This window comes from Quercus suber, unplaced genomic scaffold (genome assembly GCF_002906115.3).
Source record: "Quercus suber isolate HL8 unplaced genomic scaffold, Cork oak 2.0 scaffold_337, whole genome shotgun sequence".
In the NCBI taxonomy this organism is placed as follows: Eukaryota; Viridiplantae; Streptophyta; class Magnoliopsida; order Fagales; family Fagaceae; genus Quercus; species Quercus suber.
Window position 1 is genome coordinate 732911 of NW_027069789.1, and position 25176 is coordinate 758086.

The following is a 25176-nucleotide window of genomic DNA, read 5'->3' on the forward strand; positions in this document are numbered from 1 at the left end:
AAGATGTTCTTGATGTTCTTATTGGCTGCTTCTATGGCCCCATTGGTCTATGGTCGATATGGTGAAGACTTGTGATGCTCAATATTGTACAGTTTCATGATTTTTCTAACCTCTCCTTTAAAGTAAGAACTATTATCGGAGATGATCTCTTGGGGTACCCCATACCGACAAATGATGTTATTCTCTATGAATCAAGCCACATGCATAGTTTTTAACATGGAGTAAGAGGCTACCTCCACCCACTTGGTGAAATAGTCAATTGCCACTAGGATGTATTCGTGTCCATTTGAGGCCTTAGGGGCTATCCTTCCAATCACATCTATGCCCTAAACTGAGAAAGGCCATGGAGAGGTCATGCTATATAGTTCACTAGGTGGCACATGATTCAAATTTGCATGTGTTTGGCAGTCGTGGCAACTCTTCACAAAGTCTACACAATCGGTCTCCATCATGTTCCATTAGTACCTTATCCTTAAGATCTTTTTGGCTAACATTCTCCCATTCATATGAGGACCACAAATCCCTTGATGAACTTCTTCCATAACTTTCTTGGCTTCTTCTTCTTTAAACAATGAAGATGTATACCATCATAGGATCTCCTGTAAAGTTGTCCTCTGCATAAGATGTATTGCATTTCCATCATCCTAATCAAACGGCACTTTTCTTGTCGAGGCCATCCAAATATACCCCTAACTCCAAGAATTTCATGATGTCATAATACCAAGGAACCCCTTCCTCCTCTATAATCAAGACTGAAGCTTTGGCCTTCTCTTTGTGTATCATTCTATAGCTTTGTTCAATTTCTAAGGGTCATGTCCACAGCCCTTTGAGTATTTCAACCAAGGAAGCTAAGGTAGCCAAGGTGTCTGCAAACTAATTGTGAGCTCTAGGGATGATCGTGTACTCAATTCAGTCAAAAGTTTTAGTTAAATCCTCTAAATATTGCTGATAGGGATTTAAGTGCTCCTCCTTTACTTTCCACAACCTTTGTGCTTGAGCTATAACCAAAGTCGAATCTCTAAAGACCCAGGCCTATTTCACCCCCAACTCTCGGAGAGCTTCCATTCTGACGGTACAAGCCTCATATTTTGCCATGTTATTGGTTGCCTCGAAGTTCAACTTAATTGTTAAGGGTATGTGAGATCCTTTAGGACTGATCAAGAGTACTCCTATCCCATTTTCATATTGGTTAACGACTCCATCGAAATACATCTTCCATTCCCCTAGCTCAATATCCAAAATATTCTCATCCGGAAAGTCTTCTCTACCATCCTCTCCTTCCGTGGGGTTCTTAGCACACAAACCAGACACAACACTCCCTTTGATAGTCTTCCTTGCCATGTACTTCAAATCAAATTTTGCCAATAGGATCAGCCTGTTAGGGTTTGTGCCCTAAAATCCAATTTATTGGCATGTCATGAATAATTAAGTTGTTTAATTGCATGAGACCATTTATGAACTAATGGGACATTATCTTAGTCCATGAGATGCATAGTATGTGATTTATGTGAAAAGTCACAGAAAGATATAAATCACAAGTTCTTTGTAAACTCAGAATTTTAGTTCGTAGTCGGTGATGAAATTGGGCATTTCATCTGCGAAGACTATAACATATCAACTAAGATGATTTGTCTTGATCATGGAAGTGGAGACTTCTAGTTGGTATGTTGATATGTTTTAAGAGTTAAGACATATTGAACTGGACCGCTGTGAGATTTATTATTCTCCTAATGACTGTCAAATGAATAATAAAGCTCACGACTTCTATTTACATCAACTCTAAATCCTGAGAGAATAATGGACCTGATCATGAGATGTAGGTTGCTTTGATATATCAGGAGTGAGATCTATAAGTTATGGTCAAAACCTCAGTATGTTGGGCAGCCGCATTTAGTGTTGATGGGACATGTATTTTCAAGATGGAATTCATAATCTCTTAACGGAGATATAAAATATTCTCTTGAGATAAGTTTAATGGGTTTGGTTATTCAGAGTGTTGGGCCCAACCACTTTAGTAAAGAGTTACTAAAGTATATATTTATGGAATTGGATTTCATAAATATATGATGAATAACATAAAGGATTAAACCGGGTACTCAAGGATTAAGATGTAGTAACCTTCAAAGTGGCAGTCAATATTAATGACTTTGTATTACTACGAATATTTTAATGAAGGGGTTGAATGTATAATAAAGTCTTGGGAAATAATTTATAGATAAGGCCTAGAGTGCAATTATATTCTTATAGTGGTATTGAATATAATTAATGGTAACTTTGGACTTGTCAAGAGTTGACGGAAAAGCCCAAGGCCCATTGGAGCTAGTGTCTTATTGGTCCTTTGGTCCCATCTCAAGCCACAAACTAAAGCCCAATTGGGTAGGCCCAAAAGGCTAACCCAATTAGAAATCAGTCATTATTTAATAAGTGTTATTAAATAAAGAAACTATGTGAATGGTTTTAACGTACGTAAGATGAAAAGAAAAAGAAATCAGTTTTTCTCCACAAGGAGAAGGAGAAGGATTTTTCTTTGGGAATCTATGTACAAAAGACTGATTGAGAGACCACACATCTTGGGCACCATGTGGAATTGAGATGAAGATTGAAGGTATTCTCAAGTTTGGTTTTGAAATTCACTGCACCAAGGTACGCTTTCTATTCTTTGATTCTAGAATTCATGGTTACATGTTTATCTTTCATGATTGAAGTAGATCCGTGTTTTTGTTGCTTCCGCTGCGTGTGTTTTTGTATGAGATACAAAATCCCAACAATGGTATCAGAGCGGTCTTCAATATCATGCTTGAATAACATGTGATTGAATTTTAGAATCAAAGAAAAAACGTTTTCTTGGTGATTTAATTTTCTGCAGTAAAATATTTCTGCATAACAGTGTTCTTTTATGAAAGATGTCGTTTAAATTTTGTGAATATTAATGTAACTGAACTGCTTCGGTTGTTGGCAATTGGGCTTAGTTATTCGAAGTGGTTCATGTTTTTGTTGATTATGCTTCTTTTGATAATTGTTGCCGATGCCATGATTTAGTATATGAGATATACATATTGGTTCGTATTATCAATGACCCATGTGCATGCATCAAGTTATAGTGCCGTATCATGATTAAGCATCTGATGTGTTAATGGAGTTCGCATGCATCAAGGATTCAAATACTTTATTCCATATTGAATCGGTATATATATATATATATATTGATAATGTGGAATTCGTATGTCATTGGGATTGAAGTACCTTATATCTATTGAATCCGCATATAATAGATAAAAGGTTGATATGATTTATATGTTACTTTAATTATATATGTTTTCATGATCAAACAGTATTTTAATGCTAGGTTTTTTGAAATTTATTCCTAATGAGATTAGGATTGTGTTTTCAAGGTTTCTAGCATTATTAGGGTTCTTGATAATGATCTTGAAAACCCTAATGTTTGATCTGAAAATCTTCGTTGATAAAATCAAAAAGGTGTTTTTGGAAGAGAACAATGAAGATGTCAAAATGGTTAGTTGTTTGTTCAAGAAAAACCCTAGAAAACTGCCTTAGAAAATTTCTGGAAATTCGAGTTTCACGAGTTTCGATCGATCGAAAATCACTTTCGATCGATCGAGTGAAACAGTGATCAGACCTTTTAATTAGATTGATTTTCGATTGATAGTCGATCGATCGAATTTGTTTTTCGATCGATCGAGAGGCAATCGAGTATCGATCGAACAAGTCAGGGGGTCAAGTTTGAATTTTTTAATTTTTTCGATCGATCGAGAGGTACATTCGATCGATCGAAAGAAAGAAAATTAGAATTTTTTCTAAGTGTTTTCAAGTTTTTTAAGAGCAAGGTTATGTGTGATTAGATTACACATGGTTCTAACTAAAAGACCTAATGAGATCAAAGATGTTAGTTTAATAGAACTCTTGGTACTAAATCATTTAATGATTAATAGTCCTTAATTTATTTTAATTAGAGGTTTTTAATGAGATTAAAATTCTAATTAAAGTTATATAGTTTCTAATGAGATTAGAATACTTTATCTAGTAAATTAAGTAAATTAAGGATAGAGTTCTATATAACTAATTTTTGATTCGTTAGTGTTTAAGGAATCCTAAATAGTTTAGGACTTCCATTTTAGTTAGTGATTCTAATAAGATTAGAGTCTTTAATTAAGTTCAAGGTTATTAGTTGTGATGGGATCACAATTATTTGAAGAAAAACCCAAATAACGAGTGGGAGTGATGAAATAACCCTTTTGTTAAGTTTATTGTAATGTGAATAAATACCTTGTCTTGACTTCGAGTCTTGCATTCCATGCGGAGGGTATTTACTTCACGGATTACAAGGTTAAATTTTTTTGTGATAGCGCGAATGTTCGTTACACTATTGTGACGTGACATAGTTACATCACATTGAATTTAAACAATTAAACACATTTGATGTGTAGGGTTAAAATTGTGATTAGATCACAGTGATTTCAAGACACTTCACTTGTTTAAAATTTCTAGTGGGAGAGAGATACAAGGGTTGGATCTCACGGCCTCCATTGTTGGTTCATAGTGGTGTGGGGTAAACATCTCGTCTTGGCCTCGAGCCTTGCGTTCCATGCGGAGGATGTTTATTTCATGGTACTACAAGATTGAATTTCCTGGTTTATAGTGGTTTGATCAAACACCTTGTCTTAGCCTCGAGCTTTGCATTCCATGCGGAGGGTGTTTTTATCATGGTACTACAAAATAAGCCTGTTAAAGGGATGAAATGTGGCTACACATGATTCTAGACAATGGTGTACACTAGACTAAGTTTGATAGCATCCTCTATGCTGAGTTCTTGCTATTATTACTTAGAGGCCAAAGGAAAAGCGGCAAATTATTTTTGTTTGGTAAGAGTTACCATGATAGCATTAATAAAGAGAATAATTCTCGCCTGATCATAGTGATTGATATTCACTCTATGCTGAGGAATATTAATTGCGGGATTAGGTTGTCGTTGCACCTAGTATAGTATGTTTTCGGGTTCCATATTATATGGTTATGGTGCAAAATGATAATGTCCTGGTATTTAAGTTCAAGGTCTCAAAATAAAGTTGTCATAAATTTTGTCCTCTAGCTACTATTTTAGTTGAATCACATTAACTAAGAAATAATTTTGGACATGGTGCTTAAAGGAGCTGAAGTAAATATTCATGTTTTGATTCAGCATTGTCATAATTTCCTATACATGATGCATTTATGGAAGATAGCTTATGATATGATCATAGTCTCCATTGAAATGCTAATATGTTATATTGGCTTCTATCTCAATTGTGCTACTGCATGAGATGCAAGAGTTAGTACTAAACTTAGACTTTATATTAAGTCTAAATGAGATGTTTGGTATGAATCATATTGAGTGCTAAGAAAAGCTTAAGAAGTTCCAATTCTATATCATTTTATGAAAATATTTTATTTTTAAAATGAATTGGAATTCTTGGATGTAGAGATTAAATATTAATCTCATGTGGATGTGATCCACAAGTCCTTGTTAGAATCATTTGATCAATTCAGATTGTTTTGAAAATAAATTCTTTTTATATTATCTGAATTGATTAGTGAATTCTATGTAACAGAAGACATCCTAAAAGCTAAGGCTAGGATCAATATGATTTAATTCAAATTCTTAGCCTAAACCGAAAGGTAAGGGTGATAAGAAGAGGAATTATAATACCAAACAGTTGGACAAGTTAGTTGCCCTAGTAATTGCCAAAAGGAAATTAGTCTCAAAAGCATGACCAAAAGGAAATTGTTTCTGTTTTGGTAAAGCTAAGCATTGTCCATGATTGTTTTCTAGATGAAAATTTATATGTTTTACTTTTTTAAGAGAAAGTTTCCATTCTTTGGTTTTGTATGTTTTGGCACTTATGTCTAGATCTTATTAATCTAAATGGTATTCAAGATTGGTGAAAGATGGGCTTTTAGAACCATTATTTTGTTATATTCACAATCTATGAATTCTATTTAGAGGATAATATGATCTAGGGTTCCTTTTTGTAAAGGAATAAAGTTTCAATGACTTTTTAAAGTTAGTGCATACATAAAGGAGGAATAGGGCTCTTTCAAAGTAAAGGTAGATTGTTCTAGAAGAAAAATGTCAAAATTTGTTATAGGACAACTATAAAGTACATTTGGAAATGAGTTGGTTGTATTAGATGCACCACAATACATTATTCTAGATATATAGCTAATACACGGGTACAATATTGTAGTGGGAGGATTACCAAATAAATTCATACTTTTGGGATAAACTTTTGAAGTCATTCCATAAGGATATGAATTTGATCCTCGATCCTACGTAAAGGCAATAGATGATATGAATATGGATTACTGATTCAAGGTTATGAGAATAGAATTAGATTCTATTTAAAGTCTATTTCCACCAATAGTTAAGTTTGACTCTATCTAGATTCTCTCATCCATTATATTTCATTTGGATGAAATATGGCAATGGATATCAAGAAAGCTTCTTTTAGTAGCAATCTTGAGGAAGACATCTATATGATGTAACTAGACTTGTTCATAGCAAAGAATCAGTAGTGTTTAGTATGCTAGTTGTTTAAAATCCATTTATGGACTAAAGCAAGCATCTAAATCATAAAATATCATCTTTGATCAAGAAATCAAATTGTTTGATTTTGATCAAGTATTAAAATGCCTTATGTGTGTAAAGGCTATATAGAATAATAAATTTCTTAATGTATGTTGATGACATTCTAATCATTTAGAATGATATAGAGTTATTGTCATCAAAGGAGTTTTTGGTTGTCTAGTCCAGTTTGATATAAAGTACTTGGGAAAGACTAGTCACATCCTAAGAATTATAACTTTGTTAAAATTCAGAAATTAGGATGTTGGGTCTATCTTAAACTACTTAAATAGATTAGTGTCTAGCCAAGTATAGCATGAAATACTTTAAGAAAGGATTCTTTCCTTTTAAAGTTTGAAGTTCCTTTATATAGGACTATAGTCCTAAGACATATAAAAGGGAAAAGCATATAAGACGGTTCCTTATATCAAATCGATAGGAAGTCTTTATGCTATGCTAAATACTAGGCTAAATGTCTATTTTGTGGTGGGCATAGTAAGTAAATATCAAGTGAATCAAAGATCACTTAATTTAGTGGGAGTAAAGTATATACTCAAATATCTTAGGAGAATGAGGGATTATATGCTTGTCCACAAAAGTGAGGTTTTGATAGATACTGGATGTACAAATAATGACTTGTAGTTTGATTGTGATTCATGAAGTTGGACTTCAAGATATGTGTTCATCCTAGGTGATGAAAATACACATCATGCGTAAGTATCATCTCATTAGAGAAGATATGAGTACGTGAAAAGTAGTAGTAGAAAAGATAATTTATGTAATAAATCTAGCTAAAACTTGTTTCCAAGCCTTGCGTTAAAGTGACTGTGAATTACTCTATAGGGAGATAAGTGTCGGATATGTGGTAAATTGTCTTTGAGGGCAAGTGGGAGATTGTTAGGATTTGTGCCCGAAAATCCAATTTATTGGCATGTCATAAATAATTAAGTTGCTTAATTATTTGAGACCATTTATGAACTAATGGGACATTATCTTAGTTCATGAGATGCATAGTATGTGATTTATGAGAAAAGTCACAGAAAGATATAAATCACAAGTTCTTTGTAAACTTAGAATTTTAGTTCGTAGTCGGTGATGAAATTGGGTGTTTCATCTGTGAAGACTATAACATATCAATTAAAATGATTTGTCTTGATCATGGAAGTGGAGACTTCTAGTTGGTATGTTGACATGTTTTAAGAGTTAAGACATATTGAACTGGACCGCTGTGAGATTTATTATTCTCCTAATGACTTTCAAATGAATAATAAAGCTCACGACTTCTATTTACATCAACTCTAAATCCTGAGAGAATAATGGACCTGATCATGAAATGTAGGTTGCTTTGATATATCAGGAGTGAGATCTATAAGTTATGGTCAAAACCTCAGTATGTTGGGCAGCTGCATTTAGTGTTGATGGAATATATATTCTCAAGATGGAATTCATAATCTCTTAGCGGAGATATAAAATATTCCCTTGAGATAAGTTTAATGGGTTTGGTTATTCAGAGTGTTGGGTCCAACCACTTTAGTAAAGAGTTACTAAAGTATATATTTATGAAATTGGATTCCATAAATATATTATGAATAACATAAAGGATTAAACCGGGTACTCAAGGATTAAGATGTAGTAACCTTCAAAGTGGCAGTCAATATTAATGACTTTGTATTAATACGAATATTTTAATGAAGGGGTTGAATGTATAATAAAGTCTTGGGATATAATTTATAGATAAGGCCTAGAGTGCAATTATATTCTTATAGTGGTATTGAATATAATTAATGATAACTTTAGACTTGTCAAGAGTTGACGGAAAAGCCCAAGGCCCATTGGAGCTAGTGTCTTATTGGTCCCTTTGGTCCCATCTCAAGCCACAAACTAAAGCCCAATTGGGTAGGCCCAAAAGGCTAACCCAATTAGAAATCAGTCATTATTTAATAAGTGTTATTAAATAAAGAAACTATGAGAATGGTTTAACGTGCGTAAGATAAAAAGAAAAAGAAATCAATTTTTCTCCACAAGGAGAAGAAGAAGGTTTTTTCTTTGAGAGTTTATGTACAAAAAGACTGATTGAGAGACCACACATTTTGAGCACCATGTGGAATTGAGATGAAGATTGAAGGTATTCTCAAGTTTGGTTTTGAAATCCACTGCATCAAGGTACAATTTCTATTCTTTGATTCTAGAATTCATGGTTACATGTTTATCTTTCATGATTGAAGTAGATCCGTGTTTTTGTTGCTTCCACTGCATGTGTTTTTGTATGAGATACAAAAACCAGATTTTTCCAACAACATCAACGGAAAGGAGAGTCTTGGGCCCCACTAAATCATCTTAACATGATAGGTTCTACTCCATGGTTATGCATATAAAACTTTTCTCACAAGGTACATGCGTGAGATCATTCAAGATGATGATGGATTTTCAAGAAGTAAAAAACTGATGTCAAGTTGTGGTCCTAGGTTTTAAAGGGGTGGAATTTAAGTGGAATAATAACCATGAAAGGGCGAAGAGCATCCAAGAGAGACTTGATAGGGCCCTAGCTACTTTATCATGGATGGTTTGTTTTAAAGAGAGCAGGTCATCTGATCATGCACCATAAGTACTAGATATACAAACCAAAAAGAAGCAAAGTAGGGGAAGGAAGAGAGTATAATGGTTTGAAGAGAAGCAGATTGGGAATCATGAATGTGAAAAGATTATAGGGGAAACATGGAGGCAAATGGCATGTTAGGGGAGTCTAATAAATGTGCAAAGTGAGAAGATCAAAACTTGCTAGAAGGAATTAAGAAAGTGGAGCCAACAAACTTTTGGGGCTATGCAAAGCTAAATAAAGGAGAAACTAGTGTCACTAGAATCCCTAAAGCATGATAATTACAAATTAATGGGCATCATGGGCTGAAAATTTCAGCCTTAAAAAATGAAAATTAATAACCTTTTGTTACCTGAAGAGGTGCATTGGAGATGAAGGTCGAGAGCTGTATGGCTAAAGGTTGGAGGCAAGAATATACAATTTTTCCACCAGAAAGTGAATTAGAGGACGAACAACCTGTTAGGGGGGTTTGTGTGATGAAGGGAAGTGGTGCGTGAAGAGGACCAGTTGAAGGATATAGTAGATAAGTACTTAACTATTCCTAACATCAAATCTATAGAGAATTGATTGAACTATGGAGGTGGCAGAGAGGGAAGTCAGCAATGAGATGAATAGAATAGGAGACTACTCAAAACATTCACTACAATGGTGATCAAACTGGCATTACTCAGATGCATTCATCCAAAACACTAGATCCATATGATATGTCAAATTTATTTTACCTCAATTTTTGGCATATTGTAGGAGATGATGATGAAGAGGTTGGGTTATCCATACAAAACTCTAGCCATATGCTTAAAAAAGATAAACTAGCAGATTTTTGACTTGTTAGCATATGTAATGTAATAAACTAATAACAAGTGATCTTAAAAGTCCTGGCAAATAAGCTAAAGTCTATTCTTCCATTCGGTGTTTCACTCCCAGAGTGCATTTCTACAACCATAACATAGCTGTAGTTATTGAAGTGTTGAACAACTTGAGGACAAAAAGAAAAAGGAAATAGGGTAAGTGGCGTTAAAGCTTAGTATGAAGAAGGCCTATGATTGGGTGGAATAGGGCTTTCTGGAGAAATTCATGCACAAGCTAGGTTTCGACAAAGTAGATAGCACTCACTATGGAAAGTGTTAGATTGGTGTCCAATTGGTCTTGCTAAATGGGGAGAACAAAGTATTTATACAACCATCTAGAGGGATCATGCAAGGAGACCCCTCTCCCCTTACCTCTTACTCCTATGTGTTGAAGGGATGTTAGACCTATTCAGGGAGGCAAAGACAAAGGAAAGGATTCATGATACCAATAGATGCTAGGGTGATCTGAGAATATCACATCTTCTATGCACTGATGACAACCTAATATTTTGCCAAGATACAATTAATGAGTGCTAATACTTAGTGGATATCTCCAATTTCTATGAATAGTCCTCAGGCCAAAAGATAAATAGAGATAAGATCACCCTCTTCTTTAGAAGAATACTACAAATGATACCCAAAAGGACATCCAACGTATTTAAGGAGCCCAAGTGCCGTCTCAGCATGAGAAATATCATGGCCTTCCAATCATGTTGGGAAAATCCAAAATAATCACTTTCAAAGTAAAAGAGAAGATGGTAAAGAGGTTACAAAGATGGAAAGAGCTCTTAGGCAGGATATAGGCAGTTTTGTTTGTAGCATGTCACAGAGAATAGCTGTAAAATCTTACCAATCTACTTAATAAAAATTAAAAAAAAAAAAAAAAAAAAACTCTTTTAAATAAATCAATTTATAAAAGGCTAGGAGATGGATGACATGCCAATAACTTTTTTTTTTAAGCAAAGACATACCAGTAACTTAAGAAGAGCTCAAAAATCACAAAGGTAGTAGAGAGGAAGTTATTCTTGTTTTCCCATCCTCTTTAAGCATGGGATTAACGGATGTTCTCAATCTTTCAGGTTAAAATTCTCAATTACAACTTCTAGTTCTATAGGGTCTTACTTCACCATTACAATTTTGCTTATTTCTTACCCTAATATAAATTATAAATTAACAAAGGAGTCCTCAATTGCAAGATAAAGAAGCCATGTAGTGCCTTACCGTTTGCTAGAACTCTACATATCATCATGTTGTTATGACTTATGAGACAAAGCCCACACTTCTGCACTGCCAAGCTCGGGCAACAGTTAGCAATTGAAAACTTCAATCCAGCTGCATTGATTCAATCAATCTGAAAGTGATGCACATCATATATATAATATATAAAATAGCCACATCCATTCACCTAGATGGAACAACATTACATCAGTTTCCTAGTGACAGACAAATCCAACGATGAAAAGTTTCTAATTCCAAACTGTCAACAAGAAATACCATAGGTTCTATATTTCTTAATACATCAAACATAAAAATAAAACAAGGGTTCTTTATAGGGGTTGGTTCTCTTCCCCTTCTTTCTTAATATAATACATTATTCTATTCATAAAAAAAATAAAAAATAAAAGTTGCATTAGTTTAATTATTAAATTAATTGGGTCTTTACTTCACATTAGTATTCAAATATATCAACTCAATAAAATTCAAATGGCAAAGATAAAGGAAGAGATATGTAAACACAAGGACAACACTTGATGTGTTATCGAAGAGGAAACCGAAGCCCTCGACATAAAACCTCTCCGCCGCCCTCCAAGCGGTCAATAATCTACTAGAAAATGTAGTTGGGATACATGAACAGCAATAGACCCTCCAAGCCTAATCTACCCAGATACCTAAGCCCTCCAAGCTTCTTGCTCCAACGAGGTTGCATCAAACCTTTTTCTTTTCTAGCTTACTGGATTCCACTATAACCCATAGCATCAACCAAAAACCATTGGTCCCTTCCAAACTGCTTCCCTTAGCAGCAAATGTACCTTCTCACAGACGTGGGTGTAATGAGAAAAGGATTTGGTCAATGACCTCTCAAGGATGTATCAATGGAGAGGAAGAGAGTAGAGGAATTTGAAGAGTCTCTTAGTGAAGATTGGGAATGAGGCAATCTTGTTTTTCTTCCCCATTTCTCTCTATCAAAAACTCCGTGTCTCTCTGAAAAAAAGCTTCCATTTTTGCATCATGTCTTCATCAAACACCAAGAAAAAGGTATGGGTTTTCCTTCCCTCACTTCATTCTTACTGATTTGAATTGTTTTTCATGTTTTGCGTGCTTCAACTGTGTTCTGCGAAATTTTGTGCTCAAGCATAAGTTTGCCTAAAATGTTGGGTTTAATTGTTTGTGGTTGATTTTTCTTGTCGTTGAATGTGTTTAGTGTCATGTTTTTGCGTCAGGTTGCTAGTCTTTGTTCTTAGCACTATTATTTGATAAAGTTTTCACTCTTTGGGCTTATGGATTTTGGGGCTTATCAGAATGTATGAGTTTTGGAGTTTGTGGACAGCATTGTTTTGATTTTATATCACCATATCTTATGGGTGCTTATGCATTGAGGTCTTTCATTTTTTTTCATACTCATTATGTCATGTTTCATTTACATATGCATCCATCTGTCTATCTGTGTGTTACACTGTCATTTTCTAGTTATTTAATGCTTACTCCTGTCTATATCTATACAGATTAAACTTGTTTGATCTATTGTTGTTTTCATTTGTGACACCCATCTTGTGGTTATCATGTGTGCTTGGTCTGAATGGTGATTTCAAACAACCACTTTCTTAACTGTTGCTAATGTTGAGTATATATCTATTGTGCCGTGTTCTTGTGGCCTTTTTTGCTTGTTTACAAATGGCTGCATCTCCTACAAAGAAGAAGACTGCTGCTAAGAAATCTGACAAAGGACTGAAAATGGACCCTAACCTATTTAGGTCGATTCAACACTTTGAGAGAATAGGGATTCTTTCTCAACAAGGAACCATCATTCAGGAAAGATTTGTTGATTTAAGGGATTTGAAGGACACCTTCATTCCAAGTTGTTTTGAGGGTAGAGGTTGGGAAAAATTGCTGAGTGACCTACCTCCTATTTGTGAGCCTCTAATCAGAGAATTCTATGCAGATGCTGTGATAAGGGAGGAGGAGTTGAGTTGTTGGGTGAGAAGAAATGAATTTACCTTAGATGCTTATGACATTGATAAGGTTCTAGGGCTTGAAGGTTTAGAGGATTATGAATTCACTAATTACAAGGATAGAATGCTTTCTCTAGACACTATCCAGACCAGGATTGGTGGAGTTAAAGAAAATAGATGTCTCAACACTACTTATTTTCCTAAAGACATGAGGTATTTGACCACCATAATGATGTACAACCTGTATCATATAAGGAAGATGACTACACTGACAAATGCCAAAGCTATCTTTCTCATGGAACTTAAGGAGAAAACCTTCATTGACATTATCTCTCACATCTTTAACACTATAGTGGATGAGACTAAAACCACCTCAAGACCCAAGCTGATATTTCCTAGTCTTCTCATGAGGATTTTCAGAGCAAAGGGTGTTCCAATCCCTCAAGATATCAGTCTCATGGCTCCTCTATTAGCTATAAACAAGTTTACCCTCTCAAGGATACAAAGTCGTCTTCCAGGTGAAGAAGAGGAGAATGTCTAAGAAGAAGGGGATCCAATGGAGACTGAAGCAGAAGTTGCAGAACAATCAGTTACACCAAGGAGCAGAAGTAAGAGGAGTAGAGCCTCAATTTCATTAGTTGTACCTCCTGATGCATTTCAGATCATCCTGGAGAGGCTTGATACACTCAGAGAGGTTCAAAATCAGCATACTGAAAGGACGACAGCAATGCAAGATCAGCTTGATGTACTTTCAGCTAAATTTGACAGCATACACACTAACCAGGAGCAGTGAACCTTTGGCCATTCCTATCAAAAAATGGGAGAATTTTTGAGGCAGCTCTTGAGGGGGAGCTCTTGTTTGAAGGGGAGCTTTCATTTTTTAATAATGTTATGTCTATAGTTTTGATACTGTGCTTTGGATAACTGCTGTTAGTATATGTTTGCTACACTATGGTTTCTGTTTTTGTTTGACTAAAACTCTTAACTCTTGGATAGTTTACATCTTTAGTAGTTATTCAGTATATAATATGAGGTCTTTCAGCTTACTTTATGTGTTTATGTTTGTACCTGGTACCTTTGTAGGTTTTTAAGATTTTTGTTTATGATTTGTACCTATATTGCTTTTGTAAGCTTTTAGGATTTGTTTCTATGCACTTTGTAGGCTTTATGGTTTGTACCTTGCTTTATACAGCCTGTGTGCTTTGCTATATCAGTACTTATTGCTAAATGTTATGCATTTTCTTCTAAGTACTATCACTCTTGTGCCCTTGTAGGATTTTATTCCTAAATGCATATACTTCATGTACTGTGCATTAGTTGAGTGTTGGTCATTCANAAAAAAAAAAAAAAACCACTACCTCACGCAAAAACTGCTCATTTTTATCCCAAAATTTCTATATTTTTTCTTAACTCTTTAAAACATTCCAAAATTTATGTTATCCAAATTCTATATAGGTATCGCAAATCCTCATCTATCCACATGAACGTATATCATCTTTCTTTTGTTTAAATTTCAAATTTTTTTTACTTATCATAATTCTTTTCAACTTCTTACGATTCTCTATTTCATTTTTAAATATTATTCCATGTTACTTTACTTCTTTCTTAAAAAAAAAATACACGGTTATTTATATATCACTTTTAAATATTATAACACTAAACCAAAAAAAAAAAATAAATAAAAAGAGCATTATTGCATGCGTAAGGCACGTGTGATGAGTCTAATACTATATATAAGAGGATTCCCCGCTTTCAACTGAACTTTTATGTGGTTCAAAAATACCCTTAGACCCTATGTTAAGCAGAGACAAAACTTAGGGTCTACCTGGTAAAAATATATCTCCAACTCCACTTAAAATGTTTACAAAATAGGACACTCACCTAATAATCCATGTATTCAAAAAAACCCTATCCAAAAATTTGATTAAAAAAAAAAACTTCTTAGTCCACATTGAAAAATAGTCTAAACAGATTAATCTCTCCTAATAAGAGCTTTAAGACCTTGTGTCATAATCTAAATATTGAAATGAATGGAAAATTATACTAGACCCAAAAAAAAAAAAAACCTCACCGCACACACAAAGTGTGTGTGACTTCATTTAGAAATGGGGTCATAAATACAAAATACCAAATTTCATTTTGAATTCAAAATGAGAAATTCTAAAATTTAGGATTTTTTTTCCCCTTCAATTTCAAAAAAGATATTACAATTACTACTTATCTCTAAAATTTATCATTTTTACTTGTTTGAAAAATAAAAAAAATATATTTCTAAATTATAATAGATGCAAATTATTATATATATATATATATATATGCTCTATTATGAATAGTAGTTTTGACAATATTCAAACTGAAAATATTCAATGGGAAGTTGCATTGAAACTAAAAAAGTAACCGAGTATAGCTACCCTTTGGTAAGTAGTTGATTTTTGAATTCTCATCAACCATTTTGGAAAATTTTAAGAAAAAAATGATTATAAATAAAATAAAAAATAAGTGTGCCATGACCATGTCCATCAAAATTAAGGGACAAAAATGAAATATATTGTTTTAAAAAAATGAAACACATATACATATGTGTTGGAGATAAGGTTTGAAAATTGCCCAAATTAATTAACAAATACAAAGCAAATTAGAGATTTAAGATGAGAGTGTAGAGAGATATAAACTTATCGATTTGAGCCGAGGCATAGAACTTAATTTGATGTCCTAAAGAAGCGATTTCGCCCCCACTAGAATGACTTCGTCGGTGCAAATGACTCAGGTGGTCGCTCCCCAGGATACAACGGTAGTTCTTTTAATGTGCACTCACAAACAGAACTTCGAACTTGTCATTGGATGCCCAATATAAAAATTGAAGAAAGATAGAGAAAATAGTATATTAGATGAACTCTATTTTTTTTTTTCAGCTTCTCACCGGTTTGGAAGAGGAATGGCCTTTTGGCTATATAGAAGAGCCAATGGAATACTTTCAGCAAAACAGTTAACAAAACCCAACACAAAATTTGTGAATCTGCCGTGATATAAGCACTCCATAATTATCCCTTTGATTTCCTTCAACATCTGCTGGTATTATAGGAATATTTGTTAGAGATTTGAATTGGTTAATGCGAGATAGGTGAAAGTGAGAAAGGAAAGTACTAATATTTTGGAGGGATTGATTTTGTTTGTGAATAAAGAGAGAAGACCGTGGGTTATAGGGTAAAGCTGATGGTGGGTGTAAAGTTGTAATTTACAACTATGTGTTTTGTTGGCTTTTATTCCGTGTCAAATTTGATTGTAATTTTATTCAATCTTTTGTAGCCTGTATTTAATTGGGGGATTTATTTGTAAGGGTTGTGTGATAAAGAGAGAGAGTGTGAAGACTCAAGCAATTGAAGACTGAAGAGTTTTTCACGGGTCGTTCGCGACTTAGCATCCCGTGAAGTGATCCATGTGACCTGCACATGCTGGAATGCGAAGAGTCAGGAAAGGATGGAGACAGCTGTGTTTCGCGAGTAGCTTACGGGTAAGACCTTCCCTCGAGACACCCGCGAAACATTCTGTACTATCTGATACACACTTTCTGTACCCACACTATTTATACCCACATTACCCACAGATGTTGACAGGTGCTTCTGAGAGAAAACCCTAGCCACAAACCTTGAGAGTTAGAGATTGTTATACCCACATTTCTCTACACAATTGCTTGTGGATTTTCCTCCACTCCTACCTTCCCATTTCTATACCATTGAGAGGTTGATAGCCCAAACACTTACCACACCCTTTTAGAGTGTCAAGTGAGGTTTTGGTGCTACTGGAAAGCATTGGAAGAAGCCAGGCTTTAGCGGATGTAGTCGGGCGTATTGCGGGATCTAGAGAGCTAGACAAGACACGGTTCCGAGAAGCCTTGTTAGAGTAGGAGTTTCGAGGGCTTAGGTACATCGAGTAGATTAGGCTTGGAGGGTCTCTTGCTAACCCATGTATCCCAACTGATTGTCTAGTGGATCAATTACTGCTTGGAGGGCGGCAGAGAGGTTTTTCGCTGAGTTCTTCGGTTTCCTCTTCGATAACACATTGACGTGTTATCTTGTGTTTGCATCTCTCTTCCCTACTCTTTTACATTCCATTTTACTGTTGTATTGTTATGATTATGGATTAGAGTAGCTTGTTTGTTTATCCGCTCGCATTTACACTATTCCGTACATAGTATTAAGTTAGTGTAAAATCAATCGAGTCGTAACTTTAATTTGGGGGTCTAAACAGCTCTTGTGTTTTCAACACTTTTTCAAGCTTTCAGTGGGGTTGGTGAGTTTAATTCTCTCCAACCACGTCCACTAATTTTGGTAAATAGAAATCTTGGTGGCACCCATTAGTTAATAAAATTAGTTTCCTTTTAAATTTTAAAAAAATGCCCAACAATCCCCCAAATGTTTTGAAATTTTAGCTATTTTATAGAGTAAGAAATGGGCAATCACAAGATGAATTAGTGTTGATGTCTTGTGGACTTGAATCAACACTTAGTGTTTATATTTTAGAGTCTACAAATTCTTGGTGATACAAGATCTTGAACCAGATTCATAAACTGCTGAATATAAACACCTTTTCTAGTGAATCCTTTTACAAGTTCTCAATTCAGTGCGTTTCGGCCATGTACCTGTTGGTAAATCTAGTTTTGTATCTCATACAAAACACACAGCAGAAGCAACAAATATGGATCTATTTCATTCTTGATTGATAACATGCACTATGTAAATTTCAGAATTTAAGAACAAGATAGCGTATCTTGGTGCAGTGAAATTCAAAACAAAATATTAGAACTACTTAGGAACACTTTTAATCTTCACTCCAATTACACTTTGCGCCCAAGAAGTGTGGTCTCTCAATCAGTTTATGAGGGAGAATAATCGAGTGGCTTCATTCACACATACACACCATTTCACAATGGTGTCTCTCTTTTTCTCTCTCCTAATAAAAAATTATGTATGTCTCTCTCTTTATATTTAATTGATTATCTAATTGGGCTGGCCTATTGGGCCTTTCCAATTGGAGTTTAGTGTGTGGTTTGGAGTGGGACCAAAATGGTTCAATAAGACACTAACTCCAATAGGCCTTGGGCTTTTCTGACAACTCTTAACAAGTCCAAAGTTACCATTAATTATATTTAATATCACTATATAAATATAATTGCACTCTAGGCCTTATTAATAAATTATATCTCAAGACTTGATTATACATGCAACCCCTTCATAAAATATTCGTAGTAATTCAAAGTCATGAATATAGACTGCCACTTTGAAGATTACTACATCTTAATTTTTGAGTACCTGGTTTAATCCTTTAAGTTATTCATCATATATTTATGAAATTCAATCTCATAAATATATATTTTAGTAACTCCTTACTAAAGTGGTTAGGCATAACACTCTGAATAACCAAACTTATTAAACTTATCTCAAGGAAATATTTTATATATATGTTAAGAGATTATGAATTCCATCTTGAGAATATATGTTCCATCAACACTAAATGTGGCTGCCCAACATACTGAGGTTTTAATCATGACTTTAGATCTCACTCCTGATATATCAAAGCAACCTACACTTCATGATCAGGTCCATTATTCTCTCAGGATTAAGAGTTCACGTTTAGGAGAATAATAAATCTCACAGCGGTCCAGTTCAATATATCTTAACTCTTAAAACATATTAACACATCAACTAGACGTCTCCACTTCCATGATCAAGACAAATCATTTTAGTTGATATGTTATAGTCTTCGCAGATGAAATGCCCAATTTCATCACCGACTACGAACTAAAATTCTGAGTTTACAAAGAACTTGTGACTTATATCTTCTGTGACTAAATCACATAAATTACATACTATGCATCTTATGGACTATATGATAATGTCCAAATATTCATGTTATCATTATTTTCGATAATAATTGTTGAAAAATTTAGACCCCGGTTGATAAAATTAACAAGTTTTAAATCCAAGTTGTTAATTAAATTTATTATGAATAAAACAAACATCAATATCATGTCAATAATGAATGTAGCGGAAAAGTAAATAAGACAAGATATGATGACCTAGGAAAACCAATGAAACAAACTAGTTTCACAGTAAAAAACCTGAAGGGAAACCTTCTCAAAAAGCAATCTACTGTAGTAAAGAGAAGTTTCAGATCTAGTACAAAACCTTTGTCCCTAGACGCAACAATCCCTACAGATGAACTCACAATAGAAACTTTCTACCGCTTCAGAACTTCTGAACTCTTCAATATATGAACGCCACCCTTTGATGCATGAATCCTAATACGTGACTAACTCCTTTGCACGAATCCTAGTACGTGACTCATTCACCAACTAGAAGAAGATTATTGGCTGCAAAGTTCTTCACTTCATTAACAATGAAGATCAAGAAGCACTTGGTTACAAAATCCTAAAGCGCAAAGACGCAGTTGCTTCTTTTGCATATGTTCTCCTTGTATTCTCTTATGTGACGGCCTCTAAAATAAGCCTTATATAGGTCTAAGGTTGTGAGAAAAGAAACCCTACACACACATGTCAGCATAGGCCGAAAATCAAATTTGAAAATCTAAATTCCCGTAACTTTGACAGATACAACTATCAAGGAGGTGTCAAGCAGGTGTCGAGGGGACAGAAACTTTCTCGATCGATTGACCAGCTGTCGAAAAGCTATCGAGCTTTAAAATTTAGCACTTTCTCACTTAATTCTTGGACAGACTTGCATGACTTTAACACTTGAACTTAAAACAAGGTTTCTTGAAGTATTAAACACATCCTAGATCTACCCAAATATAAGTAAAGTGCGTTTTGTCAAAGGATTAGCCAACTACATAAAATATTGACATATGTTATTAACATGATCCACATATGTCCTAACAATCTCCCCCTTTAGTAATCCGTGACAAAACCACAACAAACAAATGAACATATGAGAGAAGCCATAAATCACTCAACTCATATTCACTTGTTGAATACAATAAAATCTATCCTAACACAAACTCTTGAAAAACTTTGCAAGAAGAGAGTTTATGGTAAGTAGACTTTGACAACTTGTATTTATGAAACACTTTAAACAAAACTCATCAAGGCATCTTTGTGTGAAACAGAAATAACAGACTGCATACAAGTAATAAGAAACATGTGTATAAAGAAAGAAAAGAAACAACAAATGTAAGGGTAGGTGAAAGAAAAACATACATCAACATATAAAGAAGATAAGTACAATGTATGTCAATAATGGCACAAGACCCAAGGTACAAAAAGAAAGAGGTAAGCACTCCCCCTAACAAGATGAAACACATCTCTCCTCCTTACAAAGGCATGTATTTCTCCCCCTAGCATGTAGAATCTTAAAACAAAACCACAATCTCTCCACAATTTCTCCCCCTTTTTGTCATGATTGACAAAGGGTACAAAAAGCTAGAAAGCTTCACCCGAGAAACATAAAGTTGATTAAGAATGATCAAGGGGGCTTAAGAAACCCATACAAATGCATGAATGTAATGAAACAAGATGTTATGGATGGCAAGATAAAAGAAAGATGCAAAACATGTGAAAAACAAATCTCTCAACAAGAAAAATGTTAAGCACATAAATCACAAAAACACACACACACACTAAACAAGTCTAACCAATTTTATATTTCAAAAACAAGTCAAGACAGTTTAGTGAGCATACATAAACACATGTAAAACCTTGTGATGGCCAAATCACATTGTACTTGCACATGTATCAAGAGTTGCAAAGAATATTGCGTGTTGTGTGTGCAAAACATCGCAAGATTGCTTAAGTGTATACATGTTATGATGATTTGAGATATGAGAAAATCACTTTAACTTATAGACAATCATAACTGTTTGATGGGGACTATCACCTTCGAGGTACATCCTATAACTCCCACATCTTCCAGAATACACGCTTGCAATCATATTTAAAAGCATTTTGATCTTTTTGCTTTTTATTTTTCTTTCCATATTTTTCTTTTATTGAGCATATCAAGCATGTGCATATAAGAGAGAGAAAAGAAATACCCAATGATATTTGACATTCCAATTTTGCTATGCCGAAGCACACAAATGTCATTGACATAGCACTTTTGCTATGCCGAAACATACAGATGTCATTTCATGATTGACGGGCAACAGTAGTGAGATGGTTATTTATGCCTTTCTCTTAGGATTTTCTAGTCCTACCCATCAAAAAGAGTGATATGAGTGTTAAGTACAAGAGATTACTTAATCTTACTCATCACAAACATGAGCCACAAGAGATTACTTAATCTTACCCCAATACCCAATTGGACTTGTTTTGTAGCGACAATCTCTCCTTTTCAATGCACGGCTCCCAGTACATGACTAACCAATAGATGCGCGGATCCTAATACACGACTTAATCACCAACTTGAGAAAGATGTTGGCTGCAAAGTTCTTCAGTTCATCACATGATGAAGATCACGAAGCTCCTTGGTCACAAAACACTAAGGTGTATAAACATAGTAGCTTCTTCAAGAGAAAGATGAACTAGGAAAAATTCTGTCTCCGATCATAATTTGCATGAACAAGACTTTACTTTACAATTATGCAACTGTGCAACCTTTGAAAGTCCTTAAAATAATCCTTATATATGTTTAGGGTTGTGAGAAAAGAAAGCCTAAACACATACTCACAGATTGGATGCAAAATAGAACTGAAAATATGTTTTTCATAAATCTCAACAGATACCCTATCTATCGAGCTAGCTGTCGATCTTCGGGCTTCAGCAGCTTTTTAAACCTCGATAGATGCTAGCTGTCGAGCTTTAAAAACCAGAACTTATTCACTTGTTTCTTGGATAGATTTTCATGGATTTAACACTTGAACTTGAAACCTTGTTTCTTAAAACATTAAACACATCCTAGATATTGACAAAGGATAAGCCAATTATATAAAGATATTGACATATGTTCCTAAAATCAGATCACATATGTCCTAACACCCTCTCGCCCATACTCCATGCTCAGAGTGGAGTGAATATAGGACCTCGTTTGCAATAGCTCCATTGCTAAATCATTAGCCCGGTTGCTAGCTGCGGCCCTGCCAACCTCCTATGCGGCCCTCTTCTCATCCCAAGTGTGATCCAAAGTGCCAAATCTCCTAGTAAGAGCCGCAAGCTCGTTCTCCAAACCTACGATCTAGGATCTCAACTGGACACACTCTGCCTCTGTGCCCGGAAGGGCTAGCCCTTTTCGATCGAGCTCAGCCCTAAGAGCAGCGAGCTTACTCTCCTGCACGCTGCTCATCTCCTCAATATCCTTCATGAGTGTATCAGCTATCTCCCTACAGCAGTCTCTATCCTTGACAACCTCTCTTAAGCACTCCTTCAGGCCTATAAGGGCCTTCTCAACTCTGATCTTGAACTCTAGGGTATAATATTTCAGAACATCAACCAAGAGTGGCAAATCAGTTGAAACTAGTGATGACAAATTAAGCATAAAGACAGGATCCCTCATGTCCTGCCACACTCTAAACTTAGTAAAGAACCACTCTTGGTCGTCCCTAGAGAAGAGGGGGAAGTCTATACTCGATTTACGCACCTCCTAGAACTCAGAGGCACGCCCTACCACTGTTATATCAATGTCCACAAGCCTATACTCACAAGTAACAACGGAAAGATCACTGAGTCAGGGGATATGCTAGATACCCCCAAATTGTCACATAGCCATGCCTAGAAAATACCTCGTCACCCCCAGATGCCCACCAAGGGAATACCGAGCAAACCAACACAATGGGTTTGTCCCTGCCATCTAGTGATGCCCCACTTGACCCTTCAGGTCCAGTCAGTGGGACTTAGGCTGCACAGATATCTTAGGCAACCATCAGTATCCCCGGAGAAGGGAAGATCAAGAGCCACAGTAGCCCGAATCCTATTCCTACCCACAAAACCCATTGGTTGATCCCTAGTGATGACACTCAAGTGACTACAAAACCACAACTGGAACATGTGAACGCAGCAGCCTAGCCTACCTCTACCTGTCTCTCGACATAAGGACAATGACCTAATGGTCTAGGAAAGTAAAGTGGGAATGAAAGAGGTACTATGTGGTAAGGAACTCACCAAAGGAAGAATGGAAAAATTGATAGCTCCTGATGGTGAAGGGAATAGCACTATGCCGAAGAAGGCCACCAAGAAGGCCTGATGTCGATAGGATGCACACCGCTCCTCTAAATCCACGAAATCATCGCGGTAGCCAACAGGACCCTCTAATAAATGGAACCGATCATGTAGGAACTCAAAGGACATGCTCCCTTCTACCCCGCTGCCATGCCAAGTCAGTGCCTCCACTACGGGCCTCTTAATGCCCATCAGATCAGCAAGCCTCTTACGGTAGTGTGTCTGCATTGGTGGAATAAAAACAGTGCTCAGAGGAGTAGAAAAAGAGAGAAAACATTCATATTCCTCTAAAGTAGGCACTAAGTCAACGTCTCCAATGGTGACGCACCTCAAAGAAGGGTCCCAGCAAGAAGTGATAACTTCTAGCAAGTGCTAATCAAATGTAGTGTGGAGCAAAGTGGTGGCGTCTCCAAGAAGCTGCTGGAGGAGAGCCTGGTCACCACAACAAAAAGTACCCCACCACCTCTTGAGCTTCCTCTCATGGTAGTCCTCATTCTCAAACTCAACCAAGGTGTCATAAGAATGAACACCAAGAACATCCATGAGCCAGTACTACTAAGTCATACAATTTGATGAATATTCGCACAAAAAAGATGAAAAACGGTGTTTTCTAAGCATTTTGAGTGAAGAAAAGGATAGGAGAAGACCCAAAGAAATCGCTGGACTGAATGAGCTGGGACTAGGCAAAGCCTAGCTTTTATGCATGTTTCTTGAGGCAGCGGACCACGGGACACGTGCAGGGGTTTTTCAGCCCCTCCAGGCACAAACCCACACATGTTCTGACACTCCATCTCCTATCTAGCATGTTTTTATCCAACTTGGAGTGAAGATTTTCACATTTTAGTGCTCGCCATAATGCGCAGTCAGCCCAATAGTGAACCGGATTATCGATAACTCGCGTTCGCACATCCGAGACCACACAAATCCTACACTGTGGTAGTTTATATTTGTGCATCTCATTCAGCACTTTCAGATGTCTGACCCTCATTTTCAAAGCCCGGTTCACCTGGTTTAGGGGTTGGTTCAACCCCGGTAATCAGAGTTTACAATAGAAGAATGCTAGAGCTTGATCTTAGCCGTTCGACAGCCTTTTTAGCTCATTAGGAGGATGGAGGGAGTCATTCTTGAATTTTTAGCCCGCTCAGGTAATAACAGGAGCAATTAGTGCATATCGCCTCATGGCGTGCCTAAGGATATCTTGTGCAAAGTGTCCACATTCATTATCAACATTATGGTATGGCCTATGAAGTCGAGGCCACTTGCGACCAGTCTACAAGCTTGGAACATCGCAAAACCCTAAACTGGGGCAGTTTATTTTACGCGGTGCTCTCCCCCTTCGTCCAATATACAAGGATAAGTCCATCCTGTTGAGGATGTGTCTCTCATGTTGAGAATCACACAAAACCCTAAACTGGGGTAGGTTATTTCACGTGATCTCTCATTTCTATTCCCCTAGCGGGACGATCATCGTTTATATGCCACTGGCAAACCCATGAAACTGCAGTGCAAAACGAGTGGGTGTGACACAAGCTAGTTCAAAACAACCATCCACAATGACAATGCGATAGTTCATACACATCAGCTGCCCTCTTAAAGGCACTTCTCTGGAGCCATACATATGAATCCTAGTTAGAGGCATTGTTTTACACATACATCAGCTACCCTCTTAAAGGTGCTTCTTTGGAATCATGCATATAAGTCCCAATCAAAGGCATTGTTTTTCACACATCAGTAGCCCTTTCAAAGGCACTTCTTTGGAGTCATGCATATAAGTCCTA